At 52.7% G+C, this 26141-nt stretch overlaps 6 non-coding genes across 6 annotated transcripts; all 6 read right to left on the bottom strand.

The window, feature by feature from the left end:
* Window positions 1–3334: 3334 nt before the first annotated feature.
* TRNAN-GUU (transfer RNA asparagine (anticodon GUU)) lies at window positions 3335–3408 on the bottom strand. Its single transcript has one exon. It is a non-coding gene; the product is annotated as a tRNA-Asn (tRNA).
* Window positions 3409–4812: 1404 nt separating this feature from the next.
* TRNAN-GUU (transfer RNA asparagine (anticodon GUU)) lies at window positions 4813–4889 on the bottom strand. The gene has a single exon. It is a non-coding gene; the product is annotated as a tRNA-Asn (tRNA).
* Window positions 4890–11878: 6989 nt separating this feature from the next.
* Window positions 11879–11952, bottom strand: TRNAN-GUU (transfer RNA asparagine (anticodon GUU)). Its single transcript has one exon. It is a non-coding gene; the product is annotated as a tRNA-Asn (tRNA).
* Window positions 11953–12469: 517 nt separating this feature from the next.
* TRNAN-GUU (transfer RNA asparagine (anticodon GUU)) lies at window positions 12470–12543 on the bottom strand. Its single transcript has one exon. It is a non-coding gene; the product is annotated as a tRNA-Asn (tRNA).
* Window positions 12544–19844: 7301 nt separating this feature from the next.
* On the bottom strand, window positions 19845–19918 carry TRNAN-GUU (transfer RNA asparagine (anticodon GUU)). The gene has a single exon. It is a non-coding gene; the product is annotated as a tRNA-Asn (tRNA).
* Window positions 19919–19996: 78 nt separating this feature from the next.
* Window positions 19997–20070, bottom strand: TRNAN-GUU (transfer RNA asparagine (anticodon GUU)). Its single transcript has one exon. It is a non-coding gene; the product is annotated as a tRNA-Asn (tRNA).
* Between the last annotated feature and the right edge of the window lie 6071 nt (window positions 20071–26141).

The following is a 26141-nucleotide window of genomic DNA, read 5'->3' as shown; positions in this document are numbered from 1 at the left end:
TATAAGCGCAAAAAAAGCGACAAACCACTCCCGGGAAGGCTCGAACCTCCAACCTTTCAGTTAACAGCCGATTGCGCTAGCCAATCGCGCTACGGAGAAAGTCGTGAGGCACTCTCACCACCGTGAGATAATTTCTCCAAGGCTATCGGCGAAAATAAAAAAAGGCGACACACCGCTCCCGGGAGGGCTCGAACCTCCATCTTTTTGGTAAAGGCCGAACGCGCTAGCCAATTACGCCACGGAGACCACCGTGCTCGACTCTCACCTCCGTCAAAACATTTCTCCAAAGCTATCAGCGCAAAGAAACAAAATGCGACACACCGCTCCCGCAAGGGCTCGAACCTCAAAAATTTCGGTTAACAGCCGAACGCGCTAGCCAATTGCGCCACGGAGACAGTCGTGCTGCACTCTCAAAACAATGAGAACATTTCTTCAAAGCTATCAGCGCAAAGAAAAAAAGCGACACACTGCCCCCGGGTGGGCTCAAACCTCCAACCTTTCGGTTAACAGCCGAAAGCGCTAGTCAGTTGCGCCACGGAGATAGTAGTGCAGCACTCTCACTACCGTCAGAACATTTCTCCAAAGCTATCAGCGCATAAAAAGTGACACACCGCCCCCGGGTGGGCTCAAACCTCTAACCTTTCGGTTAACAGCCGAAGGCGCTAGTCATTTGCGCCACGGAGACAGTATTGCAGCACTCTCACCACCGTCAGAACATTTCTCCAAAGCTATCAGCTTAAAAAAAAGCGACACACCGCCCCTGGGTGGGCTCAAACCTCCAAACTTGCGGTTAACAGCCAAACGCACTAGCCCATTGCGCCACGGAGACAGTCATGCTCCACTCTCACCACCGTCAGAACATTTCTCCAAACCTATCAGCGCAAAGAAGTAAAAAGCATCACCCCGCTCCCGGGAGGGCTCCAACCTTTCGGTTAACAGCCGAACGCGCTAGTCAGTTGCGCTACGGAGACAGTAGTGCAGCCCTCTCACCACCATCAGAACATTTCTTCAAAGCTATGAGCGCAAAGAAAAAAAAGCGATACACCGCTCCAGGGAGAGATTAAATCTCCAATCCTTCGGGTAACAGCCGAAAGCGCTAGTCAATTTTACCACGGAGACAGTACTGCTCCAGTCTCACCACCTTCAGAACATTTCTCCAAAGCTATCAGCACAAAGAAAAAAAGCGACACACCACTCCCGGGAGGGTCGAGCCTCCATTTCTTCAAAGCTATCAGCGCAAAGAAAGAAAGTGACACACCGCTGCCGGGAGAACTCGAACCTCCAATCTTTCGGGTAACAGCCGAACGTGCTAGTCAATTTTGCCACAGAGACAGTACTGCTCTACTCTCACCACCTTCAGAACATTTCTCCAAAGCTATCAGCTCAAAGAAGAAAAAAGCGACAAACCGCTGCCGGGAGGGCTAGAACCTCCAGCCTATCGGTTAACAGCCAAACCTGCTAGCCAATTGCGCCACGGAGACAGTAGTGCAGCACTCTCACCTCCGTCAGAACATTTCTCCAAAGCTATCGGCGGGAAGAAAGAAAAGTGACACACTGCTCCCTGGAAGGCTCGAACCTCCATCGTTTTGGTTAACGGCCGGACGCGCTAGCCAATTTCGCCACGGAGACAGCCGTGCTCCACTCTCACCTCTGTCAGAACAATTCTCAAAAGCTATCAGCGCAAAGAAAAAAACCGACACACTACTCCAGGGAGGGCTCAAACCTCCAGCCTTTCGAATAACAGCCGATCATGCTAGCCAATGGCGCCACGGAAAAAGTCGTGAGGAACTCTCACCACCGTCAGAATATTTCGCCAAGGCTATCAGCGCAAAGAAAAAAAAAGACGACACACCACTCCCGGGAGGGCTCAAACCTCCATTCTTTTGGTTAAGGGCCAAACGCGCTAGCCAATTGCGCCAAGGAGACAGCCGTGCTCCGCTCTCACCTCCGTCAGAATATTTCTCCAAAGCTATCAGCGCAAAGAAGAAAAAAGCGACACACCGCTCCCGCTAGGGCTCGCACCTCCAAAATTTCGGTTAACAGCTGAACGCGCTAGCCAATTGCGCCACGGAGACAGTCGTGCTGCACTCTCACCACCGTCAGAACATTTCTCCAAAGCTATCAGCACAAAGAAGAAAAAAGCGACAAACCGCTCCCGGGAGGGCTCGAACCTCCAGCCTATCGGTTAACAGCCGAACGCACTAGCCCATTGCGCCACGGAGACAGTCGTGCTCCACTCTCACAACCATCAGAACATTTCTTTAAACCTATCAGCGCAAAGAAGAAAAAAAGCGACACCCCGCTCCCTAGAGGGCTCCAACCTCCAACCTTTCGGGTAACAGCCGAACGCGCTAGTCAATTTTGCCACTAAGACAGTACTGCTCCACTCTCACCACCTTCAGAACATTTCTCCAAAGCTATCAGCACAAAGAAAAAAAAGCGACTCACCGCCCCCGGGAGGGCTCCCACCTCCAACCTTTCGGTTAACAGCCGATTGAACTAGCTAATTGCGCCACGGAGACAGTCGTGCTGCACTCTCACCACCGTCAGAACATTTCTCCAAAGCTATCGGCGCGAAGAAAAAAAAAGTGACACACTGCTCCCGAGAGGGCTCGAACCTCCAACCTTTCCGTTAACAGCCGATCGCGCTAGCCAATTGCGCCACGGAGAAAGTCGTAAGGCACTCTCACCACCGTCAGATTATTTCTCAAAGGCTATCAACGCAAAGAAAAAAAAGGCGACACACTGCTCCCGGGAGGGCTCGAACCTCCATCCTTTTGGTTAAGGGCTGAACGCGCTAGCCAATTGCGCCACGGAGATTGTCTCACTCCACTCTCACCTCCGTCAGAACATTTCTCCAAAGCTATCAGCGCAAAGAAACAAAGTGCGACACACCGCTCCCGCAAGGGCTCGAACCTCAAAAATTTCGGTTAACAGCCGAACGCGCTAGCCAATTGCGCCACGGAGACAGTCGTGCTGCACTCTCAACACCATGAGAACATTTCTTCAAAGCTATCAGCGCAAAGAAAAAAAGCGACACACTGCCCCCGGGTGGGCTCAAACCTCCAACCTTTCGGTTAACAGCCGAAAGCGCTAGTCAGTTGCGCCACGGAGATAGTAGTGCAGCACTCTCACTGACGTCAGAACATTTCTCCAAAGCTATCAGCGCATAAAAAGTGACACACCGCCCCCGGGTGGGCTCAAACCTCTAACCTTTCGGTTAACAGCCGAACGCGCTAGTCATTTGCGCCACGGAGACAGTAGTGCAGCAATCTCACCACCGTCAGAACTTTTCTCCAAAGCTATCAGCACAAAGAAGAAAAAAGCGACGAACCGCTCCCGGGAGGGCTCGAACCTCCAGCCTATCGGTTAACAGCCGAACGCGCTAGCCAACTGCGCCACGAAGACAGTAGTGCAGCGCTCTCACCTCCGTCAGAGCATTTCTCCAAAGCTATCGGCGCGAAGAAAAAAAAGTGACACACCGCTCCCGGGAGGGCTCGAACCTCCAACCTTTCAGTTAACAGCCGATCGCGCTAGCCAATTGCGCCACGGAGAAAGTCGTGAGGCACTCTCACCACCGTCAGAATATTTCTCCAAGGCTATCAGCGCAAAGAAAAAAAAGGCGACAAACCGCTCCCGGGAGGGCTCGAACCTTCATCGTTTTGGTTAACGGTCGAACGCGCTAGCCAATTTCGCCAACGAGACAGCCGTGCTCCACTCTCACCTCCGTCAGAACGATTCTCAAAAGCTATCAGCACAAAGCAAAAAAGCGACACACCACTCCCGGGAGGGCTCGAACCTCCAACCTTTCGAATAACAGCCGATCGCGCTAGCCAATTGCGCCATGAAGGCAGCCGTGCCCCACACTCACCTCCGTCAGAACATTTCTCCAAAAATATCAGAGCAAAAAAAACAAAATACGACACACCTCTCCCGCGAGGGCTCGAACCTCCAAAATTTCGATTAACAGCCGAACGCGCTAGCCAATTGCGCCACGGAGACAGTCGTGCTGCACTCTCACCACCATCAGAACATTTCTTCAAAGCTATCAGCGCATAGAAGAAAAAAGCGACACAGCGCTCCCGGGAGGGCTCGAACATGAAACCTTTCGGTTAACATCCGAACGCGCTAGTCAGTTGCTCCACGGATACGGTAGTGCAGCACTCTCACCACCGTCAGAACATTTCTCCAAAGCTATCAGCGCAAAAAAAAGCGACACACCACCCCGGGTGGGCTCATACCTCCAAGTTTGCGGTTAACAGCCGAGCGCACTAGCCCATTGCGCCACGGAGACAGTCGTGCTCCATCCTCACCACCGTCAGAACATTTCTCCAAACCTATCAAAGCAAAGAAGAAAAAAGCGACACCCCGCTCCCGGGAGGGCTCCAACCTCCAACTTTTCGGTTAACAGCCGATTGCACTAGCTGATTGCGCCACGGAGACAGTCGTGCGGCACTCTAACCTCCGTCAGATTATTTCTCCAAGGCTATCAGCGCAAAGAAAAAAAAGACGACACACCGCTCCCGGGAGCGCTCGAACCTCCATCCTTTTGTTTAAGGGCCGAACGCGCTAGCCAATTGCGCCAAGGAGACTGTCGTGCTCCACTCTCACCACCGTCAAAACAATTCTCAAAAGCTCTCAGCGCAAAGAAAAAAAGCGACACACCACTTCCGGGAGGGCTCGAAATCAACCTTTCGGTTAACAGCCGATCGCGCTAGCTAATTGCGCCACGGAGAAAGTCGTGCTGCACTCTCACTACCGTCAGAACATTTCTCGAAAGCTATCAGCTCAAAGAAGAAAAAAGCAACAAACCGCTGCCGGGAGGGCTCGAACCTCCATCCTTTTGGTTAACGGCCGAACGCGCTAACCAATTGCGCCACGCAGACAGCCGTGCTCCCCTCTCACCTCCGTCAGAACATTTCTCCAAAGCTATCAGCGCAAAGAAAGAAAATGCGACACACCGCTCCCGCGAGGGCTCGAACCTCCAACCTTTCGGTTAACAGCCGATCGCGATAGCCAATTGCACCACGGAGAAAGTCGTGAGGCACTCTAACCACCGTCGAATTATTTCTCCAAGGCTATCAGCGCAAACAAAAAAAAAGCGACCTACCGCTCCCTGGAGGGCTCGAAGCTCCATCCTTTTGCCTAACGGCCAAACGCGCACACCAATTGCGCCACGCAGACCGCCGTGCTCCACTCTCACGTCCGTCAGACCATTTCTCCAAAACTATCAGCGCAAAAAGAAGCGATAGACCACCCCCGGGTGGGCTCAAACCTCCAGCCTATCGGTTAACAGCCAAACACGCTAGCCGATTGCGCCACGGAGACAGTAGTGCAGCACTCTCACCTCCGTCAGAACATTTCTCCAAAGCTATCGGCGCGAAGAAAAAACAGTGAAACACCGCTCCCGGGAGGGCTCGAACCTCCAACTTTTCGGTTAACAGCCGATCGCGCTAGCCAAATGCGCTACGGAGAAAGTCGTGAGGCACTCTCACCACCGTCAGATTATTTCTCAAAGGCTATCAGCGCAAAGAAAAAAAAGCGACACACCGCTCCAGGGAGAGATCGAATCTCCAATCTTTCGGGTAACAGCCGAAAGCGCTAGTCAATTTTACCACGGAGACAGTACTGCTCCAGTCTCACCACCTTCAGAACATTTCTCCAATGCTATCAGCTCAAAGAAGAAAAAAGCGACAAACCGCTGCCGGGAGGGCTATAACTTCCAGCCTATCGGTTAACAGCCAAACCCGCTAGCCAATTGCGCCACGGAGAAAGTCGTTAGGCACTCTCACCACCGCCAGATTATTTCTCCAAGGCTATCAGCGCAAAGAAAAAAAAGACGACACACCGCTCCCGGGAGTGCTCGAACCTCCATCCTTTTGTTTAAGGGCCGAACGCGCTAGCCAATTGCGCCAAGGAGATTGTCGTGCTTCACTCTCACCACCGTCAGAACAATTCTCAAAAGCTATCAGCGCAAAGAAAAAAAGCGACACACCACTTCCGGGAGGGCTGGAACCTACAACCTTTCGGTTAACAGCCGATGGCGCTAGCTAACTGCGCCACGTAGACAGTCGTGTTGCACTCTCACCACCATCAGAACATTTCTCCAAAGCTATCAGCTCAAAGAACAAAAAAGCGGCAAACCGCTCCCGGGAGGGCTCGAACCTCCATCTTTTTGGTTAGCGGCCGAACGCGCTAGCTATTTGCGCCACGGAGACAGCCGTGCTCCACTCTCACCTCCGTCAGAACAATTTTCCAAAGCTATCAGCGCAAAGCAAGAAAGTGCGACACACTGCTCCCGCGAGGGCTCGAACCTCCGAAATTTCGGTGAACAGCCGAACGCGCTAGCCAATTGCGCCACGGAGACAGTCGTGCTCCACTCTCACCACCGTCAGAACAATTCTCAAAAGCTATCAGCGCAAAGAAAAAAAGCGACACACCACTACAGGGAGGGCTCGAACCTCCAGCCTTTCGGTTAACAGCCGATCACGCTAGCCAATTGCGCCACGGAGACAGTCGTGCTGCACTCTCAACACCTGGAGAAAATTTCTTCAAAGCTATCAGCGCAAAGAAGAAAAAAGCGACACACCGCTTCCGGGAGGGCTCGAACCTCAAACCTTTCGGTTAACAGCCGAACGCGCTAGTCAGTTGCACCACGGAGACAGTAGTGCAGCACTCTCACCACCATAAGAACATTTCTCCAAAGCTATCAGCGCAAAAAAAAAGCGACAGACCGCCCCCGGCTGGGCTCAAACCTCCAGCCTATCGGTTAACAGCCGAACGGGCTAGGCAATTGCGCCACGGAGACAGTAGTGCAGCACTCTCCCCTCTGTCAGAACATTTCTCCAAAGCTATCAGCGCAAAAAAAGCCACACACCGTTCCCGGGTGGGCTCAAACCTCCAAATTTGCGGTTAACAGCCGAACGCGCTAGCCCTGTGCGCCACGGAGACAGTCGTGCTCCACTCTCATCACCGTCAGAACATTCCTCCAGAGCTATCAGCGCAAAGAAAAAAGCGACACGCCGCCCCCGGGTGGGCTCAAACCTCCAATCTTTCGGTTAACAGCCGAACGCACTAGTCAGTTGCGCATCGGAGACAGTAGTGCAGCACTCTCACCACCGTCAGAACTATTCTCCAAAGCTATCAGCGCAAAAAAAGCGACACACCATACCCTGGTGGGCTCAAACTTCCAAAGTTGCGGTTAACAGCCGAACGCACTAGCCCATTGCGCCACGGAGACAGTCGTGCTCCACTCTCACAACCATCAGAAAATTTCTCCAAACCTATCAGCGCAAAGAAGAAAAAAGCGACACCCCGCTCCCTAGAGGGCTCCAACCTCCAAACTTTCGGGTAACAGCCGGACGCGCTAGTCAATTTTGCCACTAAGACAGTACTGCTCCACTCTCACCACCTTCAGAACATTTCTCCAAAGCTATCAGCTCAAAGAAAAAAAAAGCGACACACCGCCCCCGGGAGGGCTCCAACCTCCAACCTTTCGGTTAACAGCCGATTGAACTAGCTAATTGCGCCACGGAGACAGTCGTGCTGCACTCTCACCACCGTCAGAACATTTCTCCAAACCTATCAGCGCAAAGAAGAAAAAAGCGACACCCCGCTCCTGGGAGGGCCCAAACCTTCAACCTTTCCGTCAACAGCCGATCGCGCTAGCCAATTGCGCCACGGAGAAAGTCGTAAGGCACTCTCACCACCGTCAGATTATTTCTCCAAGGCTATCAGCGCAAAGAAAAAAAAGGCGACACACCGCTCCCGGGAGGGCTCAAACCTCCATCCTTTTGGTTAAGGGCTGAACGCGCTAGCCAATTGCGCCACGGAGATTGTATCACTCCACTCTTACCTCCGTCAGAACATTTCTCCAAAGTTATCAGCGCAAAGAAACAAAATACGACACACCACTCCCGCGAGGGCTCGAACCTCCTAAATTTCAATTAACAGCCGAACGCGCTAGCCAATTGCGCCACGGAGACAGTCGTGCTGCACTCTCACCAATATCAGAACATTTTTTCAAAGCTATCAGCGCAAAGAAGAAAAAAGCGACACACCGCTCCCGGGAGGGCTCGAACCTCAAACCTTTCGGTTAACATCCGAACGCGCTAGTCAGTTGCGCCACAGAGACAGTAGTGCAGCACTCTCACCACCGTCACAACACTTCTCCAAAGCTATCAGCGCGAAAAAAAGCGACAAACCACCCCGGGTCGGCTCAAACCTCCAAACTTGCAGTTAACAGCCGAACGCGCCAGCCCATTGCGCCACGGTGACACGTGCTCCACTCTCACCTCCGTCAGAACATTTCTCCATAGCTATCAGCGCAAAGAAAAAAAAGCGACACACCGCCCCGGGTGTGCTCAAACCTCCAACCTTTCGGTTAACAGCCGAACGCACTAGCCCTTTGCGCCACGAAGACAGTCGTGCTCCACTCTCACCACCGTCAGAACATTTCTCCAAACCTATCAGCGCAAAGAAGAAAAAAAGCGACACCCCGCTCCCGGGAGGGCTCCAACCTCCAACCTTTCGGTTAACAGCCGATTGAACTAGCTAATTGCGCCACGGAGACAGACGTGCTGCACTCTCACCACCGTCGGAACATTTCTCCAAAGCTATCAGCTCAACGAAGAAAAAAGCGACAAACCACTTCGGGAGTGCTCGAACCTCCAGCCTATCGGTTAACAGCCGAACAGGCTAGCCAATTGCGCCACGGAGACAGTAGTGCAGCACTCTCACCTCCATCAGAACATTTCTCCATAGCTATCAGCGCAAAGAAAAAAAGCGACACACCGCCCCGGGTGGGCTCAAACCTCCAACCTTTCGGTTAACAGCCGAACGCACTAGCTCATTGCGCCACGGAGAAAGTCGTGAGGCACTCTCACCAACGTCAGATTATTTCTCCAAAGCTATCAGCGCAAAGAAATAAAAGCGACACACCGCTCTCGGGAGGACTCGTACCTCCATCGTTTTGGTTAACGGTCGAACGTGCTAGCCAATTTCGTCAAGGAGACAGCCGTGCTCCACTCTCACCACCGTCAGAACGATTCTCGAAAGCTATCAGCGCAAAGAAAAAAAGCGACACACCACTCCCGGGATTGCTCGAACCTCCAACCTTTCGGTTAACAGCCGATCACGCTAGCCCATTGCGCCACGGAGAAAGTCGTGAGGCACTCTAACCACCGTCAGATTATTTCTCCAAGGCTATCAGCGCAAAGAAAAAAAAGACGACATACCGCTCCTGGGAGGGCTCGAACCTCCATCCTTTTGGTTAACGGCCGAACGCGCTAGCCAATTTCGCCACGGAGACAGCCGTGCTCCACTCTCATCTCCGTCAGAACATTTCTCCAGAGCTATCAGCGCAAAGAAACAAAATACGACACACTGCTCCCGCGAGGGCTCAAACCTCCAAAATATCGATTAACAGCCGAACGCGCTAGCCAATTGTGCCACGGAGACAGTCTTGCTGCACTCTCACCACCGTCAGAACATTTCTCCAAAGCAATCAGAGCAAAGAAGAAAAAAGCGACACACCGCTCCCAGGAGGGCTCGAACCTCAAACCTTTCGGTTAACAGCCGAACGCGCTATTCAGTTGCGCCACGGAGACAGTAGTGCAGAACTCTCACCACCGTCACAACATTTCTCCAAAGCTATCAGCGCAAAAAAAAGCGACACACCGCCCCGGGTGGGCTCAAACCTCCAAACTTGCGCTTAACAGCCGAACGCGCTAGCCCATTGCGCCACGGTGACAGTCGTGCTCCACTCTCACCACCGTCAGAACATTTCTCCAAACTCATCAGCGCAAAGAAGGAAAAAAGCGACACCCCGCTCCCGGGAGGGCTCCAACCTCCAACATTTCGGTTAACAGCGGATTGCACTAGCTAATTGTGCCACGGAGCCAGTCGTGCTGCACTCTCACCACTGTCAGAACATTTCTACAAAGCTATCAGCTCAAAGAAAAAAAAAGCAACAAACCGCTCCTGGGAGGGCTCGAACCTCCAGCCTATCGGTTAACAGCCAAACGCGCTAGCCGATTGCGTCACGGAGACAGTAGTGCAGCACTCTCACCTCCATCAGAACGTTTCTACAAAGCTATCAGCGAAAAAAAAGCTACACACCGCCCCCGGGTGAGCTCAAACTTCCAAACTTGCGGTTAACAGCCGAACGCACTAGCCCATTGCGCCACGGAGACAGTCATGCTCCACTCTCACCACCGTCAGAACATTTCTGCAAACCTATCTGCACAAAGAAGGAAAAAGCGACACCCCGCTACCGGGAGGGCTTCAACCTCCAACCTTTCGGGTAACAGCCGAACGCGCTAGTCAATTTTGCCACGAAGACAGAACTGCTCCACTCTTACCACCTCCAGAACATTTCTTCAAAGCTATCAGCACAAAGAAAAAAAAAGCGACACACCGCCCCCGGGAGGGCTCCAACCTCGAACCTTTCGGTTAACAGCCGAGTGAACTAGCTAATTGCGCCACGGAGACAGTCGTGCTGCACGCTCACCTCCGTCAGAACATTTCTCCAAAGTTATCAGCGCAAAGAAACAAAATACGACACACCACTCCCGCGAGGGCTCGAACCTCCAAAATTTCAATTAACAGCCGAACGCGCTAGCCCATTGCGCCACGATGACACGTGCTCCACTCTCACCTCCGTCAGAACATTTCTCCATAGCTATCAGCGCAAAGAAAAAAAGCGACACACCGCCCCGGGTGGGCTCAAACCTTCAACCTTTCGGTTAACAGCCGAACGCACTAGCCCTTTGCGCCACGAAGACAGTCGTGCTCCACTCTCACCACCGTCAGAACATTTCTCCAAACCTATCAGCGCAAAGAAGAAAAAAAGCGACACCCCGCTCCCGGGAGAGCTCCAACCTCCAACCTTTCGGTTAACAGCCGATTGAACTAGCTAATTGCGCCACGGAGACAGTCGTGCTGCACTCTCACCACCGTCAGAACATTTCTCCAAAGCTATCAGCTCAACGAAGAAAAAAGCGACAAACCACTTCGGGAGTGCTCGAACCTCCAGCCTATCGGTAAACAGCCGAACACGCTAGCCAATTGCGCCACGGAGACAGTAGTGCAGCACTCTCACCTCCGTCAGAACATTTCTCCATAGCTATCAGCGCAAAAAAAAGCGACACACCGCCCCGGGTGGGCTCAAACCTCCAACCTTTCGGTTAACAGCCGAACGCACTAGCCCATTGCGCCACGGAGAAAGTCGTGAGGCACTCTCACCAACGTCAGATTATTTCTCCAAGGCTATCTGCGCAAAGAAAGCGACAAACCACTCCCGGGAAGGCTCGAACCTCCAATCTTTCGGTTAACAGCCGATTGCGCTAGCCAATCGCGCTACGGAGAAAGTCGTGAGGCACTCTCACCACAGTCAGATTATTTCTCCAAGGCTATCAGCGAAAATAAAAAAAAGGCGACACACCGCTCCCGGGAGGGCTCGAACCTCCAGAATTTCGGTTAACAGCCGAACGCGCTAGTCAGTTGCGCCACAGAGACAGTAGTGCAGCACTCTCACCACCGTCAGAACACTTCTCCAAAGCTATCAGCGCGAAAAAAAGCGACAAACCACCCCGGGTCAGCTCAAACCTCCAAACTTGCAGTTAGCAGCCGAACGCGCTAGCCAATTGCGCCACGGAGACAGTAGTGCAGCACTCTCACTACCGTCAGAATAATTCTCAAAAGCTATCAGCGCAAAGAAAGCGACAAACCACTCCCGGGAAGGCTCGAACCTCCAATCTTTCGGTTAACAGCCGATTGCGCTAGCCAATCGCGATACGGAGAAAGTCGTGAGGCACTCTCACCACCGTAAGATTATTTCTCCAAGGCTATCAGCGAAAATAAAAAAAAGGCGACACACCGCTCCCGGGAGGGCTCGAACCTCCAAAATTTCGGTTAACAGCCGAACGCGCTAGCCAATTGCGCCACGGAGACAGTCGTGCTGCACTCTCAACACCATCAGAACATTTCTTCAAAGCTATCAGCGCAAAGAAAAAAAGCGACACACTGCCCCCGGGTGGGCTCAAACCTCCAACCTTTCGGTTAACAGCCGAAAGCGGTAGTCAGTTGCGCCACGGAGACAGTAGTGCAGCACTCTCACCACCGTCAGAACATTTCTCCAAAGCTATCAGCGCAAAGAAATAAAAGCGACACAACGCTCTCGGGAGGGCTCGTACCTCCATCGTTTTGGTTAACGGACGAACGTGCTAGCCAATTTCGTCAAAAAGGCAGCCGTGCTCCACTCTCACCTCCGTCAGAACAATTCTCAAAAGCTATCAGCACAAAGGAAAAAAGCGATACACCACTCCAGGGAGGGCTCGAACCTCCAACCTTTCGGTTAACAGCCGATCACGCTAGCCAATTGCGCCACGGAGAAAGTCATGATGCACTCTCACCACCGTCAGATTATTTCTTCGAGGCTTTCAGTGCAAAGAAAAAAAAGGCGACACACCGCTCCCGGGAGGGCTCGAACCTCCAGCCTATCGGTTAACAGCCGAACGCGCTAGCCAATTGCGCCACGGAGACAGTAGTGCAGCACTCTCACCTCCGTCAGAGCATTTCTCAAAAGCTATCGGCGCGAAGAAAAAAAAAGTGACACACCGCTCCCGCGAGGGCTCGAACCTCCAACCTTTCGGTTAACAGCCGAAAAGGCTAGTCAATTTTGCCACGAAGACAGTACTGCTCCACTCTCACCACCTCCAGAACATTTCTTCAAAGCTATCAGCACAAAGAAAAAAAAAGCGACACACTGCCCCCGGGTGGGCTCGAACCTCCAACCTTTCGGTTAAGAGCCGATCGCACTAGCTAATTGCGCCACGGAGACAGTCGTGCTGCACTCTCACCACCGTCAGAACATTTCTCCAAAGCTATCAGTGCAAAGAAGAAAAAAGCGACAAACTGCTCCCTGGAGGACTCGAACCTCCAAGATTTCGGTTGACAGCCGATCGCGCTAGCCAATTGCGCCACGGAGAAAGTCGTGAGGCACTCTAACCACCGTCAGATTATTTCTCCAAGGCTATCAGCGCAAAGAAAAAAAAAGACGACATATCGCTCCCGGGATGGCTCGAACCTCCATCCTTTTGGCTAACGGCCGAACGCGCTAGCCAATTGCGCCACGGAGACAGCCGTGCTCCACTCTCACCTCCGTCAAAACATTTCTCCAAAGCTATCAGCGCAAAGAAACAACATACGACACACCGCTCCCGCGAGGGCTCGAACCTCCAAAATTTCGATTAACAGCTGAACTCCCTAGCCAAATGCGCCACGGAGTCAGTCGTGCTGCACTCTCACCAGCATCAGAACATTTCTTCAAAGCTATCAGCGCAAAGAAGAAAAAAGCGACAAACTGCTCCCTAGAGGACTCGAACCTCCAGCCTATCGGTTAACAGTCGAACGCGCTAGCCAATTGCGCCACGGAAACAGTAGTGCAGCACTCTCACCTCCGTCAGAGCATTTCTCCAAAGCTATCGGCGCGAAGAATAGAAAAAGTGAGACGTTGCTCCCGGGAGGGCTCGAACATCCAACCTTTCGGTTAACAGCCGATCGCGCTAGCCAACTGCGCCAAGGAGAAAGTCGTGAGGCACTCTCATGACCGTCAGATTATTTCTCCAAGGCTATCAGCGCAAAAAAAGACGAGACACCGCTCCCGGGATGGCTCGAACCTCCATCCTTTTCGTTAAGGGCCAAACGCGCTAGCCAAATGCGGCACGGAGATTGTCGTGCTCCACTCTCACCACCATCAGAAGAATTCTCAAAAGCTATCAGCACAAAGAAAAAAACCGACACACCACTCCCGGGAGGGCTCGCACCTCCAACCTTTTGGTTAACGGCCAAACGCGCTAGCCAATTGCGGCACGGAGACAGTCGTGCTCCACTCTCACTTCCGTCAGAAGATTTATCCAAAGCTATCAGCGCAAAGAAACAAAATATGACACACCGCCCTTGGTTGGGCTCGAACCTCAAACCTTTCGGTTAACAGCCGAACGCGCTAGTCAGTTGCGCCACGGAGACATTAAAGCAGCACTCTCACCACCGTCACAACATTTCTCCAAAGCTATCAGCGCAAAAAAAGCGACACACTGCCCCGGGTGGGCTAAAACTTCCAAACTTGCGGTTAACAGCCGAACGCGCTAGCCCATTGCGCCATGGTGACAGTCGTGCTCCACTCTCACCTCCGTCAAAACATTTCTTTATAGCTATCAGTGCAAAGAAAAAAAGCGATACACCGCCCCCGGGTGGGCTCAAACCTCCAACCTTTCGGTTAACAGCCGAACGCACTAGCCCATAGCGCCACAGAGACAGTAGTGCTCCACTCTCACCACCGTCAGAACATTTCTCCAAACCTATCAGCGCAAAGAAAAAAAAGCGACACCCCGCTCCCGGGAGGGCTCCAACCTCCAACCTTTCGGTTAACAGCCGATTGCACTAGCTAATTGCGCCACGGAGACAGTCGTGCTGCACTCTCACCACCGTCAGAACATTTCTCCAAAGCTATCAACTCAAAGAAGAAAAAAGCGGCAAACCGCTCCCGGGAGGGCTCGAACCTCCAGCCGATCGGTTAACACCGAACGCGCTAGCCAATTGCGCCACGGAGACAGTAGTGCAGAACTCTCACATCCGTCAGAACATTTCTCCAAAGCTATTGGCGCGAAGACAAAAAAAGTGACACACCGCTCCCGGGAGGGCTCGAACCTTCATCGTTTTGGTTAACGGTCGAACGCGCTAGCCAATTTCGCCAACGAGACAGCCGTGCTCCACTCTCACCTCCGTCAGAACGATTCTCAAAAGCTATCAGCACAAAGAAAAAAAGCGACACACCACTCCCGGGAGGGCTCGAACCTCCAACCTTTCGAATAACAGCCGATCGCGCTAGCCAATTGCGCCATGAAGGCAGCCGTGCCCCACACTCACCTCCGTCAGAACATTTCTCCAAAAATATCAGAGCAAGAAAACAAAATACGACACACCTCTCCCGCGAGGGCTCGAACCTCCAAAATTTCGATTAACAGCCGAACGCGCTAGCCAATTGCGCCACGGAGACAGTCGTGCTGCACTCTCACCACCATCAGAACATTTCTTCAAAGCTATCAGCGCAAAGAAGAAAAAAGCGACACAGCGCTCCCGGGAGGGCTCGAACCTGAAACCTTTCGGTTAACATACGAACGCGCTAGTCAGTTGCTCCACGGATACGGTAGTGCAGCACTCTCACCACCGTCAGAACATTTCTCCAAAGCTATCAGCGCAAAAAAAGCGACACACCACCCCGGGTGGGCTCATACCTCCAAGTTTGCGGTTAACAGCCGAACGCACTAGCCCATTGCGCCACGGAGATAGTCGTGCTCCATCCTCACCACCGTCAGAACATTTCTCCAAACCTATCAAAGCAAAGAAGAAAAAAGCGACACCCCGCTCCCGGGAGGGCTCCAACCTCCAACTTTTCGGTTAACTACCAAACACGCTAGCCGATTGCGCCACGAAGACAGTAGTGCAGCACTCTCACCTCCGTCAGAACATTTCTCCAAAGCTATCGGCGCGAAGAAAAAACAGTGAAACACCGCTCCCGGGAGGGCTCGAACCTCCAACTTTTCGGTTAACAGCCGATCGCGCTAGCCAAATGCGCTACGGAGAAAGTCGTGAGGCACTCTCACCACCGTCAGATTATTTCTCAAAGGCTATCAGCGCAAAGAAAAAAAAGCGACACACCGCTCCAGGGAGAGATCGAATCTCCAATCTTTCGGGTAACAGCCGAAAGCGCTAGTCAATTTTACCACGGAGACAGTACTGCTCCAGTCTCACCACCTTCAGAACATTTCTCCAAAGCTATCAGCTCAAAGAAGAAAAAAGCGACAAACCGCTGCCGGGAGGGCTAGAACTTCAAGCCTATCGGTTAACAGCCAAACCCGCTAGCCAATTGCGCCACGGAGAAAGTCGTTAGGCACTCTCACCACCGCCAGATTATTTCTCCAAGGCTATCAGCGCAAAGAAAAAAAAAGACGACACACCGCTCCCGGGAGTGCTCGAACCTCCATCCTTTTGTTTAAGGGCCGAACGCGCTAGCCAATTGCGCCACGGAGATTGTCGTGCTTCACTCTCACCACCGTCAGAACAATTCTCAAAAGCTATCAGCGCAAAGAAAAAAAGCGACACACCACTTCCGGGAGGGCTGGAACCTACAACCTTTCGGTTAACAGCCGATGGCGCTAGCTAACTGCGCCACGGAGACAGTCGTGTTGCACTCTCACCACCATCAGAACATTTCTCCAAAGCTATCAGCTCAAAGAACAAAAAAGCGGCAAACCGCTCTCGGGAGGGCTCGAACCTCCATCTTTTTGGTTAGCGGCCGAACGCGCTAGCTATTTGCGCCACGGAGACAGCCGTGCTCCACTCTCACCTCCGTCAGAACAATTTTCCAAAGCTATCAGCGCAAAGCAAGAAAGTGCGACACACTGCTCCCGCGAGGGCTCGAACCTCCGAAATTTCGGTGAACAGCCGAACGCGCTAGCCAATTGCGCCACGGAGACAGTCGTGCTCCACTCTCACCACCGTCAGAACAATTCTCAAAAGCTATCAGCGCAAAGAAAAAAAGCGACACACCACTACAGGGAGGGCTCGAACCTCCAGCCTTTCGGTTAACAGCCGATCACGCTAGCCAATTGCGCCACGGAGACAGTCGAGCTGCACTCTCAACACCTGGAGAAAATTTCTTCAAAGCTATCAGCGCAAAGAAGAAAAAAGCGACACACCGCTCCCGGGAGGGCTCGAACCTCAAACCTTTCGGTTAACAGCTGAACGCGCTAGTCAGTTGCACCACGGAGACAGTAGTGCAGCACTCTCACCACCATAAGAACATTTCTCCAAAGCTATCAGCGCAAAAAAAAAGCGACAGACCGCCCCCGGCTGGGCTCAAACCTCCAGCCTATCGGTTAACAGCCGAACGGGCTAGGCAATTGCGCCACGGAGACAGTAGTGCAGCACTCTCCCCTCTGTCAGAACATTTCTCCAAAGCTATCAGCGCAAAAAAAAGCCACACACCGTTCCCGGGTGGGCTCAAACCTCCAAATTTGCGGTTAACAGCCGAACGCGCTAGCCCTGTGCGCCACGGAGACAGTCGTGCTCCACTCTCATCACCGTCAGAACATTCCTCCAGAGCTATCAGCGCAAAGAAAAAAGCGACACGCCGCCCCCGGGTGGGCTCAAACCTCCAATCTTTCGGGTAACAGCCGAACGCGCTAGTCAGTTGCGCCACGGAGACAGTAGTGCAGCACTCTCACCACCGTCAGAACTATTCTCCAAAGCTATCAGCGCAAAAAAAGCGACACACCATACCCTGGTGGGCTCAAACTTCCAAAGTTGCGGTTAACAGCCGAACGCACTAGCCCATTGCGCCACGGAGACAGTCGTGCTCCACTCTCACAACCATCAGAAAATTTCTCCAAACCTATCAGCGCAAAGAAGAAAAAAGGCGACACACCGCTCCCGGAAGGGCTCGAACCTCCATCCTTTTGGTTAAGGGCTGAACGCGCTAGCCAATTGCGCCACGGAGATTGTATCACTCCACTCTTACCTCCGTCAGAACATTTCTCCAAAGTTATCAGCGCAAAGAAACAAAATACGACACACCACTCCCGCGAGGGCTCGAACCTCCAAAATTTCAATTAACAGCCGAACACGCTAGCCAATTGCGCCACGGAGACAGTCGTGCAGCACTCTCACCAATATCAGAACATTTTTTCAAAGCTATCCGCGCAAAGAAGAAAAAAGCGACACACCGCTTCCGGGAGGGCTCGAACCTCAAACCTTTCGGTTAACATCCGAACGCGCTAGTCAGTTGCGCCACAGAGACAGTAGTGCAGCACTCTCACCACCGTCACAACACTTCTCCAAAGCTATCAGCGCGAAAAAAAGCGACAAACCACCCCGGGTCGGCTCAAACCTCCAAACTTGCAGTTAACAGCCGAACGCGCCAGCCCATTGCGCCACGGTGACACGTGCTCCACTCTCACCTCCGTCAGAACATTTCTCCATAGCTATCAGCGCAAAGAAAAAAAGCGACACACCGCCCCGGGTGGGCTCAAACCTCCAAACTTTCGGTTAACAGCCGAACGCACTAGCCCTTTGCGCCACGAAGACAGTCGTGCTCCACTCTCACCACCGTCAGAACATTTCTCCAAACCTATCAGCGCAAAGAAGAAAAAAAGCGACACCCCGCTCCCGGGAGGGCTCCAACCTCCAACCTTTCGGTTAACAGCCGATTGAACTAGCTAATTGCGCCACGGAGACAGACGTGCTGCACTCTCACCACCGTCAGAACATTTCTCCAAAGCTATCAGCTCAACGAAGAAAAAAGCGACAAACCACTTCGGGAGTGCTCGAACCTCCAGCCTATCGGTTAACAGCCGAACACGCTAGCCAATTGCGCCACGGAGACAGTAGTGCAGCACTCTCACCTCCATCAGAACATTTCTCCATATCTATCAGCGCAAAGAAAAAAAGCGACACACCGCCCCGGGTGGGCTCAAACCTCCAACCTTTCGGTTAACAGCCGAACGCACTAGCTCATTGCGCCACGGAGAAAGTCGTGAGGCACTCTCACCAACGTCAGATTATTTCTCCAAGGCTATCAGCGCAAAGAAAGAAAATGCGACACACCGCTCCCGCGAGAGCTCGAACCTCCGAAATTTCGGTGAACAGCCGAACGCGCTAGCCAATTGCACCACGGAGACAGTAGTGCAGCACTCTCACTACCGTCAGAATGATTCTCAAAAGCTATCAGCGCAAAGAAAAAAATCGACACGCCACTTCCGGGAGGGCTCGAACCTCCAACCTTTCGGTTAACAGCCGATCGCGCTAGCTAATTGCGCCACGGAGACAGTCGTGCTGCACTCTCACCTCCGTCAGAACATTTCTCCAAAGCTATCAGCGCAAAAAAAGCGACAAAACACTCCCGGGAAGGCTCGAACCTCCAACCTTTCGGTTAACAGCCGATTGCGCTAGCCAATCGCGCTACGGAGAAAGTCGTGAGGCACTCTCACCACCGTCAGATTATTTCTCCAAGGCTATCAGCAAAAATAAAAAAAGGCGACACACCGCTCCCGGGAGGGCTCGAACCTCCATCTTTTTGGTTAACGGCCGAATGCGCTAGCCAAATGCGCCACGGAGACCGCCGTGCTCGACTCTCACCTCCGTCAGAACATTTCTCCAAAGCTATCAGCGCAAAGAAACAAAATGCGACACACCGCTCCCGCGAGGGCTCGAACCTCCAAAATTTCGGTTAACAGCCGAACGCGCTAGCCAATTGCGCCACGGAGACAGTCGTGCTGCACTCTCAACACCATCAGAACATTTCTTCAAAGCTATCAGCGCAAAGAAAAAAAGCGACACACTGCCCCCGGGTGGGCTCAAACCTCCAACCTTTCGGTTAACAGCCGAAAGCGCTAGTCAGTTGCTCCACGGAGATAGTAGTGCAGCACTCTCACCACCGTCAGAACATTTCTCCAAAGCTAGCAGCGCAAAGAAATAAAAGCGACAAACTGCTCTCGGTAGGGCTCGTACCTCCATCGTTTTGGTTAACGGTCGAACGTGCTAGCCAATTTCGTCAAGGAGACAGCCGTGCTCCACTCTCACCTCCGTCAGAACAATTCTCAAAAGCTATCAGCACAAAGAAAAAAAGCGATACACCACTCCAGGGAGGGCTCGAACCTCCGGCCTTTCGGTTAACAGCCGATCACGCTAGCCAATTGCGCCACGGAGAAAGTCATGAGGCACTCTCACCACCGTCAGAATATTTCTCCGAGGCTTTCAGTGCAAAGAAAAAAAAGGCGACACACCGCTCCCGGGAGGGCTCGAACCTCCAGCCTATCGGTTAACAGCCGAACGCGCTAGCCAATTGCGCCACGGAGACAATAGTGCAGCACTCTCACCTTCGTCAGAGCATTTCTCAAAAGCTATCGGCGCGAAGAAAAAAAAAGAAGTGACACACCGCTCCCGGGAGGGCTCGAACCTACAACCTTTCGGTTAACAGCCGAACGCGCTAGCTAACTGCGCCACGGAGACAGTCGTGTTGCACTCTCACCACCATCAGAACATTTCTCCATAGCTATCAGCTCAAAGAACAAAAAAGCGGCAAACCGCTCCCGGGAGGGCTCGAACCTCCACCTTTTTGGTTAGCGGCCGAACGCGCTAGCTAATTGCGCCACGGAGACAGCCGTGCTCCACTCTCACCTCCGTCAGAACAATTTTCCAAAGCTATCAGCGCAAAGCAAGAAAGTGCGACACACTGCTCCCGCGAGGGCTCGAACCTCCGAAATTTCGATGAACAGCCGAACGCGCTAACCAATTGCGCCACGGAGACAGTCGTGCTCCACTCTCACCACCGTCAGAACAATTCTCAAAAGCTATCAGCGCAAAGAAAAAAAGCGACACACCACTACAGGGAGGGCTCGAACCTCCAGCCTTTCGGTTAACAGCCGATCACGCTAGCCAATTGCGCCACGGAGACAGTCGTGCTGGACTCTCAATACCTGCAGAAAATTTCTTCGAAGCTATCAGCGCAAAGAAGAAAAAAGCGACACACCGCTCCCGGGAGGGCTCGAACCTCAAACCTTTCGGTTAACAGCCGAACGCGCTAGTCAGTTGCACCACGGAGACAGTAGTGCAGCACTCTCACCACCATAAGAACATTTCTCCAAAGCTATCAGCGCAAAAAAAAAAGCGACAGACCGCCCCCGGCTGGGCTCAAACCTCCAGCCTATCGGTTAAATGCCGAACGGGCTAGGCAATTGCGCCACGAAGACAGTAGTGCAGCACTCTCCCCTCTGTCAGAACATTTCTCCAAAGCTATCAGCGCAAAAAAAGCCACACATCGTTCCCGGGTGGGCTCAAACCTCCAAATTTGCGGTTAACAGCCGAACGCGCTAGCCCTGTGCGCCACGGAGACAGTCTTGCTCCACTCTCATCACCGTCAGAACATTCCTCCAGAGCTATCAGCGCAAAGAAAAAAGCGACACGCCGCCCCCGGGTGGGCTCAAACCTCCAATCTTTCGGTTAACAGCCGAACGCGCTAGTCAGTTGCGCCACGGAGACAGTAGTGCAGCACTCTCACCACCGTCAGAACTATTCTCCGAAGCTATCAGCGCAAAAAAGCGACACACCATACCCTGGTGGGCTCAAACTTCCAAAGTTGCGGTTAACAGCCGAACGCACTAGCCTATTGCGCCACGGAGACAGTCGTGCTCCACTCTCACAACCATCAGAAAATTTCTCCAAACCTATCAGCGCAAAGAAGAAAAAAGCGACACCCCGCTCCCTAGAGGGCTCCAACCTCCAAACTTTCGGGTAACAGCTGGACGCGCTAGTCAATTTTGCCACTAAGACAGTACTGCTCCACTCTCACCACCTTCAGAACATTTCTCCAAAGCTATCAGCTCAAAGAAAAAAAAAGCGACACACCGCCCCCGGGAGGGCTCCAACCTCCAACCTTTCGGTTAACAGCCGATTGAACTAGCTAATTGCGCCACGGAGACAGTCGTGCTGCACTCTCACCACCGTCAGAACATTTCTCCAAACCTATCAGCGCAAAGAAGAAAAAAGCGACACCCCGCTCCTGGGAGGGCCCAAACCTCCAACCTTTCCGTCAACAGCCGATCGCGCTAGCCAATTGCGCCACGGAGAAAGTCGTAAGGCACTCTCACCACCGTCAGATTATTTCTCCAAGGCTATCAGCGCAAAGAAAAAAAAGGCGACACACCGCTCCCGGGAGGGCTCAAACCTCCATCCTTTTGGTTAAGGGCTGAACGCGCTAGCCAATTGCGCCACGGAGATTGTATCACTCCACTCTTACCTCCGTCAGAACATTTCTCCAAAGTTATCAGCGCAAAGAAACAAAATACGACACACCACTCCCGCGAGGGCTCGAACCTCCTAAATTTCAATTAACAGCCGAACGCGCTAGCCAATTGCGCCACGGAGACAGTCGTGCTGCACTCTCACCAATATCAGAACATTTTTTCAAAGCTATCAGCGCAAAGAAGAAAAAAGCGACACACCGCTCCCGGGAGGGTTCGAACCTCAAACCTTTAGGTTAACATCCGAACGCGCTAGTCAGTTGCGCCACAGAGACAGTAGTGCAGCACTCTCACCACCGTCACAACACTTCTCCAAAGCTATCAGCGCGAAAAAAAGCGACAAACCACCCCGGGTCGGCTCAAACCTCCAAACTTGCAGTTAACAGCCGAACGCGCCAGCCCATTGCGCCACGGTGACACGTGCTCCACTCTCACCTCCGTCAGAACATTTCTCCATAGCTATCAGCGCAAAGAAAAAAAAGCGACACACCGCCCCGGGTGGGCTCAAACCTCCAACCTTTCGGTTAACAGCCGAACGCACTAGCCCTTTGCGCCACGAAGACAGTCGTGCTCCACTCTCACCACCGTCAGAACATTTCTCCAAACCTATCAGCGCAAAGAAGAAAAAAAGCGACACCCCGCTCCCGGGAGGGCTCCAACCTCCAACCTTTCGGTTAACAGCCGATTGAACTAGCTAATTGCGCCACGGAGACAGACGTGCTGCACTCTCACCACCGTCAGAACATTTCTCCAAAGCTATCAGCTGAACGAAGAAAAAAGCGACAAACCACTTCGGGAGTGCTCGAACCTCCAGCCTATCGGTTAACAGCCGAACACGCTAGCCAATTGCGCCACGGAGACAGTAGTGCAGCACTCTCACCTCCATCAGAACATTTCTCCATAGCTATCAGCGCAAAGAAAAAAAGCGACACACCGCCCCGGGTGGGCTCAAACCTCCAACCTTTCGGTTAACAGCCGAACGCACTAGCTCATTGCGCCACGGAGAAAGTCGTGAGGCACTCTCACCAACGTCAGATTATTTCTCCAAGGCTATCAGCAAAAATAAAAAAAGGCGACACACCGCTCCCGGGAGGGCTCGAACCTCCATCTTTTTGGTTAACGGCCGAATGCGCTAGCCAAATGCGCCACGGAGACCGCCGTGCTCGACTCTCACCTCCGTCAGAACATTTCTCCAAAGCTATCAGCGCAAAGAAACAAAATGCGACACACCGCTCCCGCGAGACTCGAACCTCCAAAATTTCGGTTAACAGCCGAACGCGCTAGCCAATTGCGCCACGGAGACAGTCGTGCTGCACTCTCAACACCATCAGAACATTTCTTCAAAGCTATCAGCGCAAAGAAAAAAAGCGACACACTGCCCCCGGGTGGGCTTAAACCTCCAACCTTTCGGTTAACAGCCGAAAGCGCTAGTCAGTTGCTCCACGGAGATAGTAGTGCAGCACTCTCACTACCGTGAGAACATTTCTCCAAAGCTATCAGCGCAAAAAAAGTGACACACCGCCCCCGGGTGGGCTGAAACCTCTAACCTTTCGGTTAACAGCCGAACGCGCTAGTCAGTTGCGCCACGGAGATAGTAGTGCTGCACTCTCACCACCGTCAGAACATTTCTCCAAAGCGATCAGCGCAAAGAAATAAAAGCGACAAACTGCTCTCGGTAGGGCTCGTACCTCCATCGTTTTGGTTAACGGTCGAACGTGCTAGCCAATTTCGTCAAGGAGACAGCCATGCTCCACTCTCACCTCCGTCAGAACAATTCTCAAAAGCTATCAGCACAAAGAAAAAAAGCGATACACCACTCCAGGGAGGGCTCGAACCTCCAACCTTTCGGTTAACAGCCGATCACGCTAGCCAATAGCGCCACGGAAAAAGTCATGAGGCACTCTCACCACCGTCAGATTATTCCTCCAAGGCTATCAGCGCAAAAAAAAGACGAGACACCGCTCCCGGGAGGGCTCGAACCTCCATCCTTTTGGTTAAGGGCCGAACGCGCTAGCCAATTGCGCCACGGAGATTGTCGTGCTGCTCTCTCACCACCGTCAGAACGATTCTCGAAAGCTATCAGCGCAAAGAAAAAAAGCGACACACCACTCCCGGGAGTGCTCGAACCTCCAACCTTTCGGTTAACAGCCGATCACGCTAGCCTATTGCGCCACGGAGAAAGTCGTGAGGCACTCTAACCACCGTCAGATTATTTCTCCAAGGCTATCAGCGCAAAGAAAAAAAAGACGACATACCGCTCCTGGGAGGGCTCGAACCTCCATCCTTTTGGTTAACGGCCGAACGCGCTAGCCAATTTCGCCACGGAGACAGCCGTGCTCCACTCTCATCTCCGTCAGAACATTTCTCCAAAGCTATCAGCGCAAAGAAACAAAATACGACACACTGCTCCCGCGAGGGCTCAAACCTCCAAAATATCGATTAACAGCCGAACGCGCTAGCCAATTGTGCCACGGAGACAGTCTTGCTGCACTCTCACCACCGTCAGAACATTTCTCCAAAGCTATCAGCGCAAAGAAGAAAAAAGCGACACACCGCTCCCGGGAGGGCTCGAACCTCAAACCTTTCGGTTAACAGCCGAACGCGCTATTCAGTTGCGCCACGGAGACAGTAGTGCAGAACTCTCACCACCGTCACAACATTTCTCCAAAGCTATCAGCGCGAAAAAAAAGCGACACACCGCCCCGGGTGGGCTCAAACCTCCAAACTTGCGCTTAACAGCCGAACGCGCTAGCCCATTGCGCCACGGTGACAGTCGTGCTCCACTCTCACCTCCGTCAGAACATTTCTCCATAGCTATCAGCGCAAAGAAAAAAAGCGACACACCGCCCCCGGGTGGGCTCAAACCTCCAACCTTTCTGTTAACAGCCGAACGCACAAGCCCATTGCGCCATGGGGACAGTCGTGCTCCACTCTCACCACCGTCAGAACATTTCTCCAAACTCATCAGCGCAAAGAAGGAAAAAAGCGATACCCCGCTCCCGGGAGGGCTCCAACCTCCAACATTTCGGTTAACAGCGGATTGCACTAGCTAATTGTGCCACGGAGCCAGTCGTGCTGCACTCTCACCACTGTCAGAACATTTCTCCAAAGCTATCAGCTCAAAGAAAAAAAAACGACAAACCGCTCCTGGGAGGGCTCGAACCTCCAGCCTATCGGTTAACAGCCAAACGCGCTAGCCGATTGCGCCACGGAGACAGTAGTGCAGCACTCTCACCTCCATCAGTACGTTTCTACAAAGCTGTCAGCGAAAAAAAAGCGACACACCGCCCCCGTGTGAGCTCAAACTTCCAAACTTGCGGTTAACAGCCGAACGCACTAGCCCATTGCGCCACGGAGACAGTCATGCTCCACTCTCACCACCGTCAGAACATTTCTGCAAACCTATCAGCACAAAGAAGGAAAAAGCGACACCCCGCTACCGGGAGGGCTTCAACCTCCAACCTTTCGGGTAACAGCCGAACGCGCTAGTCAATTTTGCCACGAAGACAGAACTGCTCCACTCTCACCACCTCCAGAACATTTCTTCAAAGCTATCAGCACAAAGAAAAAAAAAGCGACACACCGCCCCCGGGAGGGCTCCAACCTCGAACCTTTCGGTTAACAGCCGAGTGAACTAGCTAATTGCGCCACGGAGACAGTCGTGCTGCACGCTCACCTCCGTCAGAACATTTCTCCAAAGTTATCAGCGCAAAGAAACAAAATACGACACACCACTCCCGCGAGGGCTCGAACCTCCAAAATTTCAATTAACAGCCGAACGCGCTAGCCCATTGCGCCACGATGACACGTGCTCCACTCTCACCTACGTCAGAACATTTCTCCATAGCTATCAGCGCAAAGAAAAAAAGCGACACACCGCCCCGGGTGGGCTCAAACCTTCAACCTTTCGGTTAACAGCCGAACGCACTAGCCCTTTGCGCCACGAAGACAGTCGTGCTCCACTCTCACCACCGTCAGAACATTTCTCCAAACCTATCAGCGCAAAGAAGAAAAAAAGCGACACCCCGCTCCCGGGAGAGCTCCAACCTCCAACCTTTCGGTTAACAGCCGATTGAACTAGCTAATTGCGCCACGGAGACAGTCGTGCTGCACTCTCACCACCGTCAGAACATTTCTCCAAAGCTATCAGCTCAACGAAGAAAAAAGCGACAAACCACTTCGGGAGTGCTCGAACCTCCAGCCTATCGGTAAACAGCCGAACACGCTAGCCAATTGCGCCACGGAGACAGTAGTGCAGCACTCTCACCTCCGTCAGAACAT

Source organism: Rhipicephalus microplus, chromosome 8 (genome assembly GCF_043290135.1).
Source record: "Rhipicephalus microplus isolate Deutch F79 chromosome 8, USDA_Rmic, whole genome shotgun sequence".
Classification (NCBI taxonomy): Eukaryota; Metazoa; Arthropoda; class Arachnida; order Ixodida; family Ixodidae; genus Rhipicephalus; species Rhipicephalus microplus.
Note: the sequence above shows the minus strand (reverse complement) of the source record. Positions and strands in the feature narration are given on the sequence as shown.